The following is a 21,258-nucleotide window of genomic DNA, read 5'->3' as shown; positions in this document are numbered from 1 at the left end:
ATTGTTTTGAGATATGAAGATGGTGATATTAGAGCAATGATAGTTGAGTAGTTGTGAATTTGAGAGATACTTATGTTAAAGTTTGTGGTTCCCGTAGCATGCACGTATGGTGAACCGTTATGTGATGAAGTCAGAGAATGATTTATTTTTTGATTGTCTTCCTTATGAGTGGCGGTCGGGGACGAGCGATGGTCTTTTCCTATGAATCTATCCCATAGGAGCATGCACGGAGTACTTCGTTTAGATAACTAATAGATTTTTGCAATAAGTATGTGAGTTCTTTATGACTAATGTTGAGTCCATGGATTATACGCACTCTCACGCTTCCACCATTGCTAGCCTCTCTTGTGCCACGCAACTTTTGCTCGTACCATAATACCCACCATTACCTTCCTCAAAACATCCACCATACTACCTATTATGGCATTTCCATCGCCATTCCGAGATATATTGCCATGCAACCTTTCACCATTCCGTTTATTATGAAACGCTTCATCATTGTCATATTGCTTTGCATGATCAGGTAGTCAACATCGTATTTGTAGCAAAGCCACCTTTCATAATTTCATACGTGTCACGCTTGATTCCTTGCACATCCCGGTACACCGCTAGAGGCATTCACATAGAGTCATATTTTGTTCTAAGTGTCGAGTTGTTATTCTTGAGTTGTAAGTAAATAAAAGTGTGATGATCATCATTATTAGAGCATTGTCCCATGTGAGGAAAGGATGATTGAGACTATGATTCCCCCACAAGTCAGGATGAGACTCCGGACGCAAAATAAAAAAAAGAGGCCAAAAAAGGAGAAGGCCCGAAAAAACAAAAAAAAACTGAGAGAAAAAGAGAGAAGGGGCAATGCTAGTATGCTTTTTCCACACTTGTGCTTCAAAGTAGCACCATGATCTTCATGATAGAGAGTCTCTTATTTTTGTCACTTTCATGTACTAGTGGGAATTTTTCATTATAAAACTTGGCTTGTATATTCCAATGATGGGCTTCCTCAAAATGCCCTAAGTCTTCGTGAGCAAGCGAGTTGGATGCACACACACTTAGTTTCTTTTTGAGCTTTTGTACACTTATAGCTCTAGTGCATCCGTTGCATGGCAATCCCTACTCACTCACATTGATATCTATTGATGGGCATCTCCATAGCCCGTTGATACGCCTAGTTGATGTGAGACTATCTTCTCCTTTTTGTCTTCTCCACAACCACCATTCTATTCCACCTATAGTGCTATGTCCATGGCTCGCGCTCATGTATTGTGTGCAGATTGAAGAAGTTTGAGAACATCAAAAGTATGAAACAATTGCTTGGCTTGTCATCGGGGTTGTGCATGATTTAAATATTTTGTGTGATGAAGATAGAGCATTGCCAGACTATATGATTATGTAAGGATAGCTTCTTTTGGCCATGTTATTTTGAGAAGACATGATTACTTGGTTAGTATGCTTGAAGTATTATTGTTTTTATCTCAATATTAAACATTTGTCTTGAATCTTATGGATCTGAATATCCTTACCACAATAGAGAAGATTACATTGATGAATATGTTAGATAGCATTCCACATCAAAAATTCTATTTTTATCATTTACCTACTCGTGGACAAGTAGGAATTAAGCTGGGGGATGCTTGATACATCTCCAATGTATCTATAATTTTTTTATTGTTCCATGCTATTATATTATCCATCTAGGATGTTTTATATGCATTTATATGGTATTTTATATGATTTCTGGGACTAACCTACTAACCTAGAGCCCAGTGCCAGTTTCTATTTTTCCTTGTTTAGAGTTTTACAGAAAAGGAATACCAAACGGAGTCCAATTGACGTGACAATTTTTGATGATTTTTTATTGACCAAAAGAAGCCCCCAGAGTAAAAGAGTTGGGCCAGAAGAGTGCCGGGCCGTTCACGAGGGTGGGGGGCACGCCGTACCCCCGCACGCGCCGCCCTATCTCGTGCACGACTCGGGGACCCTCCCTGACTTGTTCCCGACGCCAAAATTTCCTATCAATGCAAAAACCTCCAGAAAATAACCTAGATAGGGAGTTCCGCCGCCGCAAGCCTATGTAGCCACCGAAAACCAATCTAGACCCGTTCTGGCACCCTGCCCGAGGGGGAATCCCTCTCCGGTAGCCATCTTCATCATCCCGACGCTCTCCATGACAAGGAGGGAGTAGTTCACCCTCGGGGCTGATGGTATGTACCAGTAGCTATGTGTTTGATATCTCTCTCTCGTGTTCTTGATTCGGCACGATCTTGATGTATCGCGAGCTTTGCTATTATAGTTGGATCTTATGATGTTTCTCCCCTTCTACTCTCTTGTGATGAATTGTGTTTTCCCTTTGAAGTTATCTTATCGGATTGAGTCTTTCAGGATTTGAGAACACTTGGTGTATGTCTTGCATGTGCTTATCTGTGGTGACAATGGGATATTCACGTGATCCACTTGATGTATGTTTTGGTGATCAACTTGCGAGTTCTGTGTCCTTGTGAACTTATGCATAGGGGTTGGCACACATTTTCGTCTTGACTCTTCGGTATAAACTTTGGGGCACTCTTTGAAGTTCTTTGTGTTGGTTGAATAGATGAATCTGAGATTGTGTGATGCATATCGTATAATCATACCCAGAGATACTTGAGGTGACATTAGTGTTTTGGTTGATTTGTGTCTTAAGGTGTTATTCTAGTACAGACTCTAGGATAGACCAAACGGAAAGAATAGCTTCGTGTTATTTTACTACGGACTCTTGAATAGATCAATCAGAAAGGATAACTTTGAGGTGGTTTCATACCCTACAATAATCTCTTCGTTTGTTCTCCGCTATTAGTGACTTTGGAGTGACTCTTTGTTGCATGTTGAGGGATAGTTATATGATCCAATTATGTTATTATTGTTGAGAGAACTTGCACTAGTGAAAGTATGAACCCTAGGCCTTGTTTCCTAGCATTGCAATACCGTTTTTGCTCACTTTTATCGTTAGTTACCTCGATGTTTTTATATTTTCAGATTACAAAAACCTATATCTAACACCCATATTGCACTTGTATCACCATCTCTTTGTCGAACTAGTGCACTTATACAATTTACCATTGTATTGGGTGTGTTGGGGACACAAGAGACTCTTTGCTATTTGGTTGCCGGGTTGTTTGAGAGAGAGACCATCTTCATCCTACGCCTCCCACAGATTGATAAACCTTAGGTCATCCACTTGAGGGAAATTTTCTACTGTCCTACGGACCTCTGCACTTGGAGGCCGAACAACGTCTACAAGAAGAAGGTTGTGTAGTAGACATCAAGCTCTTTTCTGGGGCCGTTGCCATGGAGGTTAGCGCTTGAAGGTATATCTTTAGATCTTGCAATCGAATCTTTTAGTTTCTTGTTTTATCACTAGTTTAGTCTATAAAAGAAAATTACAAAAAATGGAATTAAGGTTGCCTCATATTCTTCATCTTTTTAATGTCTTTCGTGAAAATAAGGATTCCGATAATTGTGCCAAAGTGTTAGAAGAAGAATGTATTAAAATGTTTGGCACTAAATCTTTGGATGATGAGCATGATTGCAATGTTGTTAGTGTGAACTATTTGAATATCCATGATGCTAATGATATGAAAAGCCACAATCTTGGGGATGCTATGTTTAATGAAGATGATATTTTTAGTCTCCCAAGTTTTGATGAGCAAATTTATTATGATGATAGCATGCCTCCTATTTATGATGATTATTGTGATGATGCTTATGTTATAAAAAGTAGTGATGATTATATTTACAAAAATTGTCATGATTATGATTACCCTTTTCCTGAACGTTAGTCTTTTAATGTGGAAACAATTTATAGTATTCGAGTTCCTTATGATACTCCCACTATCCCGAATAAGAAGAATTTTGCTTATGTGGAGAGTAGTAAATTTTCTATGATTGGGGATCATGAAAATAATGATTTATGTGATGGTTATATTGTTGAATTCATTCATGATGCTACTGAAAATTATTATGAGGGAGGAATATATGCTCGTAGGAATTTCAATAATACCAAGTTTCCCCTCTATGTGCTTAAAATCTTGAAGTTATCCTTGTTTTACTTTCCTATGCAAGTTGATTCTTGTTCCCATAAATTGTTTGCTCACAAAGTCCCTATGCATAGGAAGTGGGTTAGACTTAAATGTGCTAGTCATATTCTTCACGATGCTCTCTTTATGTTTCAATTCTTATCTTTTATATGAGCATCATTGAAATCATCATGCCTAGCTAGGGGCGTTAAACGATAGCACTTGTTGGGAGGCAAACCAACTTTATTTTTGTTTTTTACTTTTTGTTCCTGTTTAGTAATAAATAATTTATCGAGCCTCCGTTATGATTGTGTTTTTATTTTTAATTAGTGTTTGTGCCATGTAAAGCCTTTAAGATATTCTTGGGCAATAGTTGTGTGATCTTGCTGTAAAAAACAGAAAGTTTGCGCTCATGAAAAAATATCGTTTTTTACTAGAGAGCGATAAAATACCCATTCCAATTGCAGTAGATCAATATAGAAATTGTCCTGGTCGTCCTAATTTGTCAGAATTTGTGGAGTTAGAGATGTATTCGAAACATCCAGATTGCTGCAGACTATTTTGTCTCTGACAGATTCTGTTTTCTATGCGTTGTTTGCTTATTTTGATGAATCTATGAGTAGTATCGGAGGGTATGAACCATAGAGAAGTTGGAATACAGTAGATATTACACCAATATGAATTTAGAATGAGTTCACAACAGTACCTAAGTGGTGATTTATTTTCTTATACAAACAGAGCTTACGAGTTTTCTGTTGTGAAGTTTTCAAGTTTTGGGTCAAGATTCGATGGACTATGGAATAAGGAGTGGCAAGAGCCTAAGCTCGTGGATGCCCAGGGCACCCCAAGGTAATATTCAAGGACAACCAAGAGCCTAAGCTTGGGATGCCCCGGATGGCATCCCCTCTTTCGTCTTTGTTCATCGGTAACTTTACTTTAGGCTATATTTTTATTCACCACATGATATGTGTTCTGCTTGGATTGTCATTTTATTTTATTTTGTTTTGCTTGCTGTTTGAATAATATCCCAAGATCTGAAATTCTTAAATGTTAGAGAGTCTTCACATAGTTACATAATTATTCAACTAATCATTGATCTTCACTTATATCTTTCGGAGTAGTTTGTTGTTTGCTCTAGTGCTTCACTTATATCTTTTTAGAGCACGGTGGTGGTTTTATTTTATAGAAATTATTGATCTCTCATGCTTCACTTATATTATTTTGAGAGTATTTTAGAACAACATGATAATTTTCGTTGGTTATGAAATTAGTCCTAATATGATAGGCATCGAAGATGGGTATAATAAAACTTTCATATAAAGTGCATTGAATACTACGAGAAGTTTGATACTTGATGATTGTTTTGAGATATGATGATGGTGATATTAGAGTCATGCTAGTTGAGTAGTTGTGAATTTGAGAGATATTTGTGTTAAAGTTTGTGATTCCCGTAGCATGCACGTATGGTGAACCGTTATGTGATGAAGTCGGAGCATGATTTATTTTTTGGTTGTCTTCCTTATGAGTGGCGGTCGGGGACGAACGATGGTCTTTTCCTATCAATCTATCCCCCTGGGAGCAATGCGTGTAGTACTTCATTTCGATAACTAATAGATTTTTGCAATAAGTATGTGAGTTCTTTATGACTAATGTTGAGTCCATGGATTAAACGCACTCTCACCTTTCCACCATTGCTAGCCTCTCTTGTGCCACGCAACTTCCGCCGGTACCATAACACCCACTATTACCTTCCTCAAAACAGCCACCATACCAACCTATTATGGCATTCCCATAGCCACTCCGAGATATATTGCCATGCAACCTTTCACCGTTCCATTTATTATGACACACTTCATCATTGTCATATTGCTTTGCATGATCATGTAGTCGACATCGCATTTGTGGCAAAGCCACCTTTCATAATTTCATAAATGTCACTCTTGATTCATTGCACATCCTGGTAAACCACCGGAGGCATTCACATAGAGTCATATTTTGTTCTAAGTGTCGAGTTGTAATTCTTGAGTTGTAAGTAAATAAAAGTGTGTGATGATCATCATCATTAGAGCATTGTCCCATGTGAGGAAAGGATGATGGAGACTATGATTCCCCACAAGTCAGGATGAGACTCCGGACACAAAATAAAAAAATGAGGCCAAAAAAAGGAGATGGCCAAAAAAACAAAAAAAACTGAGAGAAAAAGAGAGAAGGGGCAATGCTACTATCATTTTCCACACTTGTGCTTCAAAGTAGCACCATGATCTTTATGATAGAGAGTCTCTTATTTTGTCACTTTCATATACTAGTGGGAATTTTTCATTATAAAACTTGGCTTGTATATTCCAATGATGGGCTTCCTCAAAATGCCCTATGTCTTCGTGAGCAGGCGAGTTGGATGCACACCCACTTAGTTTCTTTTTGAGCTTTGATACACATATAGCTCTAGTGCATATGTTGCATGGCAATCCCTACTCACTCACATTGATATCTATTGATGGGCATCACCATAGCCCGTTGATACACCTAGTAGATGTGAGACTATCTTCTCCTTTTTGCCTTCTCCACAACCACCATTCTATTCCACCTATAGTGCTATGTCCATGGCTCGTAGTCATGTATTGCGTGAAGATTGAAAAAGTTTGAGAACATCAAAAGTATGAAACAATTGCTTGGCTTGTCATCGGGGTTGTGCATGATTTGAATATTTTATGTGATGAAGATAGAGCATAGCCAGACTATATGATTTTGCAGGGATAGCTTTCTTTGGCCATGTTATTTTGAGAAGACATGATTACTTGGTTAGTACGCTTGAAGTATTATTGTTTTTATGTCAATATTAAACTATTGTCTTGAATCTTATGGATCTGAATATTCTTGCCACAATAGAGAAGATTACATTGATGAATATGTTAGGTAGCATTCCACATAAAAAATTCTGTTTTTATCATTTACCAACTCGAGGACGAGCAGGAATTAAGCTTGGGGATGCTTGATACGTCTCCAACCTATCTATAATTTTTGATCATTCCATGCTATTATATTATCCAAGTAGGATGTTTTATATGCATTTATATGCTATTTGATATGATTTTTGGGACTAACCTATTAACCTAGAGCCCAGTGCTAGTTTCTATTTTTTCCTTGTTTTTGAGTTTTACATAAAAGGAATACCAAACGGAGTCCAATTGATGTGCCAATTTTTGATGATTTTTTATGGACCAGAACAAGCCCCAGAGTAAAAGAGTGGGGCTAGAAGAGTCCCGAGCCGTCCACGAGGGTGTGGGGCGTGCCCTACCCCCCGGGCGCGCCGCCCTACCTCATGAATGACTCGGGGACCCCCTGGCTTGTTCCCGACGCCAAAAATTCCAATAAATATAGAAAACTCCAAAAAATGGCCAAGATCGGGAGTTTTGTCGCCGCAAGCCTGTGTAGCCACTAAAAACCAATCTAGACCCGTTCTGGCACCCTGCCGGAGGGGGGAATCCCTCTCCAGTGGCTATATTCATCATCCCGGCGATCTCCATGACAAGGAGGGAGTAATTCACCCTCGAGGCTGAGGGTATGTACCAGTAGCTATGTGTTTCATCTCTCTCTCTCGTGTTCTTGATTCAGCACGATCTTGATGTGTCGCGAGCTTTGCTATTATAGTTGGATCTTATGATGTTTTATCCCTTCTACTCTCTTATGATGAATTTAGTTTTCCCATTGAAGTTATCTTATTGGAATGAGTCTTTAAGGATTTGAGAACACTTGATGTATGTCTTGCATCTGCTTATCTGTGGTGACAATGGGATATTCACGTGATCCACTTGATGTATGTTTTGGTGATCAACTTGTGAGTTATGTGACCTTGTGAACTTATGCACAGGGGTTGGCAAACGTTCATCTTGACTCTTCGGTAGAAACTTTGGCATACTCTTTGAAGTTCTTTGTGTTGGTTGAATAGAAGAATTTGAGATTGTGTGATGCATATCATATAATCATACCCACGGATACTTGAGGTGGCATTGGAGTATCTAGGTGACATTAGGGTTTTGGTTGATTTGTGTCTTGAGGTGTTATTCTAGTATGAACTCCAGGATAGATCGAACAGAAAGAATAGCTTCGTGTAATTTTACTACGGACTCTTGAATAGATCGATCAGAAAGGATAACTTTGAGGTGGTTTCGTACCCTACAATAATCTCTTCGTTTGTTCTCCGCTATTAGTGACTTTGGAGTGACTCTTTGTTGCATGTTGAGGGATAGTTATATGATCCAATTATGTTATTATTGTTGAGAGAACTTGCACTAGTGAAAGTATGAACCCCAGGCCTTCTTCCTAGCATTGCAATACCGTTTTCGCTCACTTTTATCATTAGTTACCTTGATGTTTTTATATTTTCAGATTACAAAAACCTATATCTACCATCCATATTGCACTTGTATCACAATCTCTTCGCCGAACTAGTGCACCTATACAATTTACCATTGTATTGGGTGTGTTGGGGACACAAGAGACTCTTTGCTATTTGGTTGCCGGGTTGTTTGAGAGCGACCATCTTCATCCTACGCCTCCCACCGATTGATAAACCTTAGGTCATCCACTTGAGGGAAATTTGCTACTGTCCTACAAACATCTGCACTTGGAGGCCGAACAATGTCTACAAGAAGAAGGTTGTGTAGTAGACATCAAGCTCTTTTCTGGCACTGTTGCCGGGGAGGTTAGCGCTTGAAGGTATATCTTTAGATATTGCAATCGAATCTTTTAGTTTCTTGTTTTATCACTAGTTAAGTCTATAAAAGAAAATTACAGAAATGGAATTAAGGTTGCTGTCACACCCTAGCTAGTCATGCATTAGAGTGTTGCATCATGTTTACTCTTTCAGCAGAAACTTGAAATGGGGATGACAGAACCCCCAGTCCCCTCTGAAACCAACTAGGGTTTACTAAAATAATTTTCAATGAACCTGAAATGCCCTTCTAAAATGCCCATCATTTTTGTCTTGGTTCAGAACCTCTGCAAAAGTGGTGCACATTTTCCTAGGCCATCCTAGGGTTTTTGAATTAAATCATAACTATTTGAATTTGGGCATTTAAAATAATATAAAATATTTAAATGCTCAAATATCTCCAAACTAAAATGTTTCATGTTGGAAATAATCCAACCATGAGCCAGGAGTAGTTTGGTGATTTTTGGAATTGCCTAGGTATTTTATTTAATTCAACAAAGTTGCAGATATATTAAATAAAAACAGAAAACAGAAAAGAAAGGGGAAGACTTACCTGTGCGGCCCAGCCAGCTGGCCGGCCCAGCCAGCAACCGACCCAGCCCAGCACTGTAGCTCCCCGTCGTCTTCCTCCCCACGCCCCGAAGCTGCTGCGTGCTCGCGCGCGCGCGGCCGCGCGGCCACCTCCTGCTTGCCGACGCCCTCCTGGCCGCGTGGACGACGCCCGCAGCCCGTCCCGATCCCCCCTGCTCTCTCTCACTCTCCCCGGCTCTCTCCTTTCTCTCCCTCGCTCTCTCTCTCACACGGCCGAACACGACCGTCGCCGCCGTTCGCCATAGCCACCGCCTCCGACCACCCCTCGCTCCCCCGATTAGCTCAGAAGCTCCGCCACAACTCCCTCTTCCTCCCCACCGCTCTACGGGTCCCCGGAAGCCCTGCATCGCCGCCACGTCGCCGTTCCCCTCTTCGGACTCCGACCACCGTCGCCGTCAAATTCGTCGTCTCCGGCGCGTCCCCGAGCCCGCTTCGACGCCCACTGCAACCGCGGTGAGCCCCCGGAGCGTTTCCCCCTTCTTCCCTGGTCTCTCCCGACCTCTAGGCCCTAGCTCCACCTCGACCGAGAGCTCCACGCCGCCGGCGATGTCGCCGTCGTGGCCACGGTCGCCGTAGCGCCCAACCGAGCTCGCCATCGTGCTCCACACATCACCAGGAGCACGTAGAACGCACCAACGCCTCCCCAAACCCCCTGCAACACTGATCCCGACCGCACCCGAACTCCGGCCACCGCAGCCGAGCTCGCCGCCGTCAACTCCGGCCACCCCGAGCCCAACCACCACCACCAATAGACGCGACTCAGCCTCAGCAACACGTAGATGCCTTCCGCCGTCCATTTGGTCGCCGGAATGGCAAAAAGCACTCTCGCCGCCGTCTCGGATCTCGCCGGCGTCATGTCGCCGGTGGGGTTTGACTTGACCGACCTGGGGTTTGACCCCCCAGGGTCACTGACGCGTGGGCCCTGTCGGCCAGGTGGTTAGGTTAGCGCTAACTACTGTTAGTCAACCCCCCCTGACACTGACAGTGGGCCCCAGCGCCACTAATTAGTAATTAGGATTAATTTAAATCTGTTTAACCCCCCCTGTCACTGACGTGTGGCCCCCACACGTCAGGTTTGACTTCAACCAGCCACAGTTGACCACTGACGTCATGCTGACGTCAGGCTGACGCAGTAATTGAATTTCTGGATTTAAATTAAATCAGGAAATTCCAGAATATTATTTAAACTTCAAAAATTCATAACTTTTATTCTGTAACTCCAAATTGGACAAATTATATATGAAAAATGATCAGAAAAATCCAATCTATCCATCTGTACTATTTTCATGCATGATCAAACAAGTTAAATTGATGTTTTAATCAGAACAAGGAAAAGCACTTTAAAAGGCCATATTTGAATTTGAAATTTGAATCTTTGATTCAAATTTGCTCAAACCCTTCTGGTTTTAGTTGCATTAGCCCAACACACTCATATTGCCATGTTTCATGCATGCATCATATTGTTGCATATTGTTTGGTAATGTTGTGTACCGGTGCTCTCTGCGGCAGGTTCCGTCCCCGAAGAGTACCCTGATTACCCTAGCGAAGAGCCGTATCCGTGCAACGAACCATCAGGCAAGCAACCAATCATTTGATCATATCGATGCAATCCCATGTTCTCGCTCCTGCTCTCTTTTACTGCATTAAGACAACGCGTTCAAACTGCTGTGTGCTACGGTAGTTGAACCCATTTCCTCTGCATGACCTGTCATTGCCACAGTAACTAGATGAAACCCACTAGCATGTGTAGGAGTTGATTGAGCCATATGTATGTGTTGTTCCTACCTTGCTATGCCTGCTATGCTTAGAGTCGTGTCAGGTCTGGTTCATCTGGGTGATGGGCTAGAGTGAAATGATTATGTCGGTAATGAGAGTGGTGTGGTGAACACGATTTGGTAAAGGTATCGATGAGAGGCCATGTAGGAGTACATGGTGGGTTGTTTCATTGAAGCCGACCTTAAGCACTGAGATCTGTATGTGTGATTTAAGAATCAGCTACTACCATGCATTGGGCCCGAAACCAATGGACCCTCTCGACTTCTTATTCACCCTAGTTCTCCGTCCAGGAGTTGCAAGTAGTTTCTGGTGTTTGTAGCCTACTGGAGGCCGTGGACAGCGTTGACCGTAGGGGTGGGCTGTGATGCGGTAGGTACGTGGCCGGGTGTACCGAATACCCGTTAGGTATTTCGGGAACCCTGTTCACATCGTTCGGGGCCGTATGGGAAACCTCGGCCGGACTCCCTGCGGATGGAACCTGAATAGGCGATAAACCTGGACTGGAGGCTTAGGTGATTAGGTAGGTCGTGGCCGACACCCACGTTGGGCTTCCGCTTGAAGGTTGCCGAGTACATGTCGTGTAAACGACGATAAGTGGTGAGAGCGTGTATGAAGAAGTACACCCCTGCAGGGTTAACATGATCTATTCGAATAGCCGCGTCCGCGGTAAAGGACTACTTGGTTGCCTATACAGTTCATAGACAAGTAAATGGAAACTATTAAAAGCCTCAAGATAAGTGTGAGTGCCGAGGATGGCTCTTCCGTAGGAAGACGGAGGTGGATCCTCGGTAGTGTATTGAAGTGGTGAATAGTGGACTCGTGTGCGCAAAACTATTTCAAGTTGGAGTATCGTAGGATAGTCTAGCCATGAGTCAAAGCTGGCTTGCTGCAATAACTCCACCAACCCTTCTTGATACTATGCATGTATGTAGGATCTGATGTAAGTCTTGCTGAGTACCTTTGTACTCATGTTGCTATAATCTACATTTTTACAGAAGACGCTGCAACCCCTTCTGATGGGTTCTATGTAGACGTTGACATCAACGAGTAGGCTAAAGACCCAGGTGGTGACCCTGAGCTTGTGATGGACCATGTAGTATAGTTAGGCTTCCAAGCCTCTTTTATTTTACTAGTTGTCTGTACCCAGACAAAGTACTTCCGCTGTTGGCTTGTATGACTGTATGATTTGTATGTTGGGTCGTGAGACCCGTACTTGTGTGTATGATATGTATGGCTCCCTGAGCCTTAAATAAAGTACTTGTGTCATAGAGTCATGTTGTGATGCTTCGTTGTATTTGCACATATCGAGCATATTGTGTGTATGATTGAAATGCTTGGTATGTGTGGGATCTGACCATCTAGTTGTTTATCTTTAGTAGCCTCTCTTACCGGGAAATGTCTCCTAGTGTTACCGCTGAGCCATGGTAGCTTGCTACTGCTCTGGAACACTTAGGCTGGCCGGCATGTGTCCTTCTTCGTTCCTGTGTCTGTCCCTTCGGGGAAATGTCACGCTTTGAGTACCGGAGTCCTGTTAGCCCGCTACAGCCCGGTTTACCGGAGTCCTGCTAGCCCAGTGCTACAGCCCGGACCCACTTGCTGATGACCGACACGTTCGAAGCTGGGTCATGGATGCCTGTCCCTGTAAGTCTGTGCCACTTTGGGTTTACGACTAGTCATGTCAGCCCGGGCTCTTTATCATATGGATGCTAGCGACACTATCATATACGTGAGCCAAAAGGCGCAAACGGTCCCGGGAAAAGGTAAGACGACACCCGTGGGGATACCGTGCGTGAGGCCGCAAAGTGATATGAGGTGTTACCAGCTAGATCGATGTGACATCGAGTCGGGGTCCTGACAGCGTTGGCATCAGAGCCGGACTGCCTGTAGGTTCTCCAAGCCAAACTGGTCGATGTTGAGTCTAGAAATTCTTTAGTTATATGTAGGGGAATTGTTTGTGGGATGGAACGTAAGGCTCTTTTACTCCTTATACCTTATGACATTCTGATCTGAGTCAGTCCATTCTTCCATCGGGGGTTAAGGAATTAAGATCTATTCTCTCTGTCAGGATCACGTGTTACTAATCAGTAGTACCTTATAAGTTTGATGGTTACAAGCCTAGTTCAGTTCTACTACCACATTATGTAGCCAGAATGGTTCAGAACTTTGATATGATGATGTTGAGTGTGTACGAAATCCTTTGTCAAATGTCTCAAAATCCTTTTTGAGCATTTACAGCTGTTATGCTGCCGAAATTTTGCTAGAAATTCTAATGCCTTTGCATTATAACTGTGTTTTCAGATGGCCACTCGCGACCTCAATCAAGTGGTTCGCCTGACTCGATGCCTAGATGTACCCGGCCATACTGCTAAGTTGGTCAGGGTAATGACTGAGGCTGGATATCGCTGGTATCCCGAGTACACGGTCGAAGAGCAATTCCGGGACTTTAATCAAAGCCAGTATCTCTGCACTGTCAGGATATTTCCATCTTATCCTGGATCCACTGAGCCTCTGCACTGCTCCTATGGACTCGGGGTTACTATTGAGATGGCTGTGCAGGATGCCGCCTATTCCATGATGACCATTATGCGAGTCAGATCTGGTCTATTTCGGGACTCTGACTTCCGGTATATGCCAGGATCACTTCCGGGAGCACAAGGGTATCTCCAGGCTATCTATGCTGACTCCACTCAGGAGGATTCACGGACTCGCACCACTGCTGAGATGCTCGAGGATAAGGACCGTGAAAATCGGGCCTTAAGGTTAGAGCTCTTCAATACCCGTGCTGACCACTGGGCCACTTTGACTCGGTTCGCACCGGCGGTGCAAGCTGGATTTTCAGATATGCGCGATCTCTATCCTGTGAGATCTGCTCTGCCAGACGTGATGGTTTGGCGTGATGTAGGAGGCATCACCCCACCTCGCGGTCCCCGCAGGCCACCGTTTGTTGGTCCAAGGCCTCATCCTAGCCCCTATGGTCCACAAGCTCCGCGAGATCGTCTGTTTCCGGATGAACATGTTGAGCTTCCAGGCTATGGAGGTGACTTCTACGAGGACTACTACGGATCGGTCTGAGTAGTGGGTAGTATCACTAGTTCGCACTAGCTGTGTCGTCTATCGTCCCGCGTGACTCGTGGGATATGACCTAGTTTGTACTCTTTCCGGAGATGTAGAAAAATAATGTATAGGAGTTGGAATGCCTCCGATGAGATGTAATCCCTTTTCACCGTAATGGTACTTTGTTTGGTCTTGTACTAAACCTTGTATGGTGTGTATGACGATGGAATAAAGAAGCAGTTTCTGTATCTACCATGTCATACGGATGATCATCTTGCATTCCGAGTTATTCCTTACATTATGTATCCTATGTCGGAATTTTATCATTCTGACTAAATCATTGTCTTGTTTACCTAGGATGGTCAACACGCGCGCCAACCCTGCTTCTCAAGAGCAGGCCGAAGGCAGTGAAGCCAGGAATGAAAATCTGCCTCATCCTCCTTCACTAGCCGAGGTGATGATGGAAGCTGAGAGAAACAAGCGGGAGACAAACCGTTTGTTGGAGCGTATTGAACAGAATACAGCACACCATCAGAGGGCTAACGTGGTGTCACTCAGTGATTTTATCAAATTGCATCCACCCACGTTCCACCACTCCGTCGAGCCTCTCGACGCTGATGACTGGCTTCGCAGTATCTCTCATAAACTGCGTTCCGCGCTGGTAGCGGAGGCTGACAAGGTCACCTTTGCCGCATATCATCTTGAAGGCCCCGCCAGTCTATGGTGGGAGAATTATGGAGCTATGCGCCCAGCGGGCCATGTCACAACTTGGGCTGAATTCAGCGAGGCTTTCCGTGAACATCACATTCCGGAGGGTCTCATGGACCGTAAACGTGAAGAATTTTGCAGTTTCACCCAAGGCCGACTTTCTGTGGATGCTATAGCAGAGAGTTTGGTAATCTCGCCCGATATGCAACTGAGGAAGTGTCTACTGACGCCAAGAAGCAAGCAAGGTTCCGTAAGGGCCTTAGTCCTGAGCTTCGCCGCGACCTCCGTCTGCATGAGTGCACATCTTTTTCGAAACTTGTCAACAAAGCCATCAGTGCTGAAACTGGTCAGACTGACTATGACGCAACACGCAAGCATGGACGTGACCTGGGTTCCTCATCCGGTGCTGGTCCTCAGAAGCGCCGCGTGTGGGTACCCAACACCGCCCTGCCACCCAGGTTCACACCGAGGCCATCTTTCCAGGCGCCTCGCCCTGTTCAACAGTCTGCACCGGCCAAGCCCTATGGGGGTCCAACCAATAATGCTCCTCCACGTACCAGTTCCGTGACTTGTTTCAAGTGTGGGGAATCTGGTCATTATATGCGTGAGTGTCCCCAGACCAACCCCAATCAATCTGCTAAAGCTGTTGGCCGTGGCAAGCCGACAGGGAAGGTGTTTCATGCTAAACCGGTCACCGCTTCACGTGGCCATGTCAACTGTATCTCTGCCGAAGAAGCTCAAGAGGACCCCAACGTCGTTCTCGGTACGCTTCTTGTTAATTGCCACCCGGCATCTGTTCTTTTCGATACAGGAGCCTCTCATTCTTTTATATCTGAAAATTATGCTCGTTTGCATAACGTTGCATTCTGTGACTTGCCATCCACTATGGAAATCTCTACCCCTGGGTCTAGATGGCAGACCTCTAGGGTAAGTTATGGAAATGAAATCCAAGTCGACAGACTTGTTTTCCTTGCATCTTTGATAGCCCTTAAATCTTCAGATATTAATATCATTTTGGGTATGGACTGGATGTCAGCTCATCAAGCCAAAATTGATTGCTTCTCTAGGACTGTTCAACTCACCCATCCTTCGGGAAGATAGTCAATGTCTTGACCCGAATAGCCAAGCGACAATTATATTCTCTTAACGCCAGCCCTTTGCCAGACCTTGAGGACGTTCCGGTAGTCCGTGACTTCCCGGATGTCTTTCCAGAGGAATTGCCAGGTGTTCCACCTGACAGGGATGTTGAGTTCGTAATAGACCTCATCCCGGAACCGTTCCGATTGCTAGAAGACCTTATAAGATGGCACCCCTAGAACTAGCCGAGCTTAAGAAACAACTCGATGAATCCTTGAAAAAGGGTTTCATCCGCCCTAGTTCATCTCCGTGGGCTTGCCCCGTCCTATTCGTTAAGAAAAAGGATGGTACGGACCGGATGGTTGTAGATTACCGACCTGTCAATTTGGTCACAATCAAGAACAAATACCCGCTTCCCAGGATCAACGATCTGTATGATCAGCTCGCTGGATCCTCAGTCTTCTCCAAGATGGATTTGAGGTTGGGCTACCATCAAATCAAAATCAGAAACGGGGACATTCCTAAAACGGCCTTTGTTACTCGTTATGGCCAATACGAGTACACCGTCATGTCCTTCGGTTTAACCAACGCTCCAGCCACTTTTTCTCGGTTAATGAACTCAATCTTCATGGAGTATTTGGATAAATTCGTCGTAGTTTATCTCGATGATATACTCATCTACTCCAAGAACGAGGAAGAACATGCCGAACATCTAAGGCTAGTGTTGAAGAAACTTCGAGAGCATCGCCTTTATGCCAAATTCTCTAAATGTGAATTCTGGTTGTCAGAAGTGACCTATCTGGGTCATGTAATATCTGGTAAAGGTATTGCGGTTAACCCTGAGCGAGTTCAAGCCGTCCTTGATTGGACTCCACCCGAATCGGTCAAGCAAGTTCGGAGTTTTCTAGGCTTAGCGAGCTATTGTCGTCGCTTTGTCGAGAACTTCTCCAAAGTTGCTAAACCTCTAACCGAACTCCTCAAGAAAGATAAGAAGTTCGAATGGACTCCACAATGTGAGCACAGCTTTCAGGAACTGAAAAGACGCCTGACCTCTGCTCCCGTGCTGGTACCGCCAGACTTCTCCAAGGACTTTGTTATCTACTGCGACGCCTCGCGACAAGGACTAGGTTGCATTCTCATGCAAGATCGACACGTAATTGCTTACGCTTCACGGCAATTGCACCCACATGAGGAGAATTATCCTACTCATGATCTAGAACTTGCAGCCGTAGTCTATGCACTTAAGACCTGGCGACATTACCTCCTCGGTAATCGTTGCGAAATATTCACTGATCACCAAAGTCTGAAGTACATCTTCACCCAACCGGATCTGAATCTTAGGCAAAGACGTTGGGTTGAATTGATCACAGACTTCGACTTAGGAATAACCTACACCCCAGGGAAAGCCAACGTCATGGCTGATGCGCTAAGTCGTAAATCTTATTGTAACAACCTGATGTTACAACAAAGTCAACCGCTTCTCCATGAGGAATTTCGGAAGCTTAACCTTCACATTGTACCTCAAGGTTTTCTCTCCACCTTGGTGGCAAAACCTACCCTTACGGATCAAATTATCAAAGCACAGAAGGTAGATCCGGGAATCTCCCGCATCAAGAGAAACATTCAGAAAGGAATTGCGAATTGTTTCTCCGTTAATGATCAAGGAGTCGTATACTTCGGGGATCGACTAGTGGTTCCCAAGGTGCGCAACCTGAGGCGATTGATCCTTAAGGAAGCTCATGAATCTCCTCTCACCATTCATCCCGGTAGTACTAAGATGTATCAGGACCTACGCCAGAGGTTCTGGTGGACTAGGATGAAGAGAGAAATTGCTCAGTATATTGCTAATTGCGACGTCTGTCGTCGTGTAAAAGCAGAGCATCAACGGCCTGCTGGCACCCTTCAACCCTTAGCTATTCCTGAATGGAAATGGGATAAAATTGGTATGGATTTCATTACCGGTTTTCCCAGGACCAAAGAGGGAATAATGCTATTTTCGTCGTGGTCGATCGTCTTTCCAAAGTAGCTCATTTCTTACCTGTTCGTGAGAGTATAACCGCTAGTCAGCTGGCAGACTTATACATCTCCCGAATAGTGTCTCTCCATGGTGTTCCTTTGGAAATCAATTCGGATCGAGGAAGTCTTTTCACCTCTCGATTTTGGGAAAGTTTCCAAAATGCTATGGGAACCCGTCTCTCCTTTAGCACCGCTTTCCACCCTCAGTCAAGTGGTCAAGTGGAACGCGTCAACCAAATTCTAGAAGACATGCTTCGAGCCTCTGTTATCTCGTTCGGAATGGACTGGGAGAAGTGCCTTCCATTTGCCGAATTCGCTTACAACAACAGCTATCAATCTAGCTTGGGTAAAGCCCCTTTTGAAGTTCTCTATGGACGACGATGTCGAACACCCCTTAACTGGTCAGAGACCGGGGAAAGACAATTCTTTGGCCCGGATATGATTCAGGAAGCAGAAGAACAAGTTCGTATCGTTCGTGAAAAGTTGAAAACAGCCCAATCTCGTCAAAAGAGTCAATATGACCGAAAACATAAGGCTATGACTTTCGAGGTTGACGAGAAGGCTTATCTTCGGGTCACCCCTCTGAAGGGAACCCATCGTTTCGGTATCAAAGGCAAATTGGCTCCTCGTTACATTGGACCTTTTCGCATTCTTGCCAAACGAGGAGAAGTTGCCTACCAATTGGAACTACCTCCGCACCTCTCCAGAGTTCACGATGTCTTCCACGTTTCTCAACTCAGGCGTTGCTTCTCGGATCCTATCCGTGAAGTGGACCACGAAACGCTTGATCTCCAAGATGATCTTACATATCGAGAGTACCCCATCCGTATCCTCGATCAGGCCGAGCGTACCACGCGACGTCATAACATCAAGTTCCTCAAAGTTCAATGGTCGCATCATTCTGAAGATGAAGCAACTTGGGAAAGGGAGGATCGTCTTCGACTTGAGTATCCCGCCTTCTTCCCGGAGGAACCCAAATCTCGGGACGAGATTCTTTTGAGTGGGGGTGAGTTGTCACACCCTAGCTAGTCATGCATTAGAGTGTTGCATCATGTTTACTCTTTCAGCAGAAACTTGAAATGGGGATGACAGAACCCCCAGTCCCCTCTGAAACCAACTAGGGTTTACTAAAATAATTTTCAATGAACCTGAAATGCCCTTCTAAAATGCCCATCATTTTTGTCTTGGTTCAGAACCTCTGCAAAAGTGGTGCACATTTTCCTAGGCCATCCTAGGGTTTTTGAATTAAATCATAACTATTTGAATTTGGGCATTTAAAATAATATAAAATATTTAAATGCTCAAATATCTCCAAACTAAAATGTTTCATGTTGGAAATAATCCAACTATGAGCCAGGAGTAGTTTGGTGATTTTTGGAATTGCCTAGGTATTTTATTTAATTCAACAAAGTTGCAGATATATTAAATAAAAACAGAAAACAGAAAAGAAAGGGGAAGACTTACCTGTGCGGCCCAGCCAGCTGGCCGGCCCAGCCAGCAACCGACCCAGCCCAGCACTGTAGCTCCCCGTCGTCTTCCTCCCCACGCCCCGAAGCTGCTGCGTGCTCGCGCGCGCGCGGCCGCGCGGCCACCTCCTGCTTGCCGACGCCCTCCTGGCCGCGTGGACGACGCCCGCAGCCCGTCCCGATCCCCCCTGCTCTCTCTCACTCTCCCCGGCTCTCTCCTTCCTCTCCCTCGCTCTCTCTCTCACACGGCCGAACACGACCGTCGCCGCCGTTCGCCATAGCCACCGCCTCCGACCACCCCTCGCTCCCCCGATTAGCTCAGAAGCTCCGCCACAACTCCCTCTTCCTCCCCACCGCTCCACGGGTCCCCGGAAGCCCTGCATCGCCGCCACGTCGCCGTTCCCCTCTTCGGACTCCGACCACCGTCGCCGTCAAATTCGTCGTCTCCGGCGCGTCCCCGAGCCCGCTTCGACGCCCACTGCAACCGCGGTGAGCCCCCGGAGCGTTTCCCCCTTCTTCCCTGGTCTCTCCCGACCTCTAGGCCCTAGCTCCACCTCGACCGAGAGCTCCACGCCGCCGGCGATGTCGCCGTCGTGGCCACGGTCGCCGTAGCGCCCAACCGAGCTCGCCATCGTGCTCCACACATCACCAGGAGCACGTAGAACGCACCAACGCCTCCCCAAACCCCCTGCAACACTGATCCCGACCGCACCCGAACTCCGGCCACCGCAGCCGAGCTCGCCGCCGTCAACTCCGGCCACCCCGAGCCCAACCACCACCACCAATAGACGCGGCTCAGCCTCAGCAACACGTAGATGCCTTCCGCCGTCCATTTGGTCGCCGGAATGGCAAAAAGCACTCTCGCCGCCGTCTCGGATCTCGCCGGCGTCATGTCGCCGGTGGGGTTTGACTTGACCGACCTGGGGTTTGACCCCCCAGGGTCACTGACGCGTGGGCCCTGTCGGCCAGGTGGTTAGGTTAGCGCTAACTACTGTTAGTCAACCCCCCCTGACACTGACAGTGGGCCCCAGCGCCACTAATTAGTAATTAGGATTAATTTAAATCTGTTTAACCCCCCCTGTCACTGACGTGTGGCCCCCACACGTCAGGTTTGACTTCAACCAGCCACAGTTGACCACTGACGTCATGCTGACGTCAGGCTGACGCAGTAATTGAATTTCTGGATTTAAATTAAATCAGGAAATTCCAGAATATTATTTAAACTTCAAAAATTCATAACTTTTATTCTGTAACTCCAAATTGGACAAATTATATATGAAAAATGATCAGAAAAATCCAATCTATCCATCTGTACTATTTTCATGCATGATCAAACAAGTTAAATTGATGTTTTAATCAGAACAAGGAAAAGCACTTTAAAAGGCCATATTTGAATTTGAAATTTGAATCTTTGATTCAAATTTGCTCAAACCCTTCTGGTTTTAGTTGCATTAGCCCAACACACTCATATTGCCATGTTTCATGCATGCATCATATTGTTGCATATTGTTTGGTAATGTTGTGTACCGGTGCTCTCTGCGGCAGGTTCCGTCCCCGAAGAGTACCGTGATTACCCTAGCGAAGAACCGTATCCGTGCAACGAACCATCAGGCAAGCAACCAACCATTTGATCATATCGATACAATCCCATGTTCTCGCTCCTGCTCTCTTTTACTGCATTAAGACAACGCGATTCAAACTGCTGTGTGCTACGGTAGTTGAACCCATTTCCTCTGCATGACCTGTCATTGCCACAGTAACTAGATGAAACCCACTAGCATGTGTAGGAGTTGATTGAGCCATATGT

This window comes from Triticum aestivum, chromosome 3A, assembly GCF_018294505.1.
Source record: "Triticum aestivum cultivar Chinese Spring chromosome 3A, IWGSC CS RefSeq v2.1, whole genome shotgun sequence".
In the NCBI taxonomy this organism is placed as follows: domain Eukaryota; kingdom Viridiplantae; phylum Streptophyta; class Magnoliopsida; order Poales; family Poaceae; genus Triticum; species Triticum aestivum.
This window is presented reverse-complemented; position numbering follows the sequence as displayed.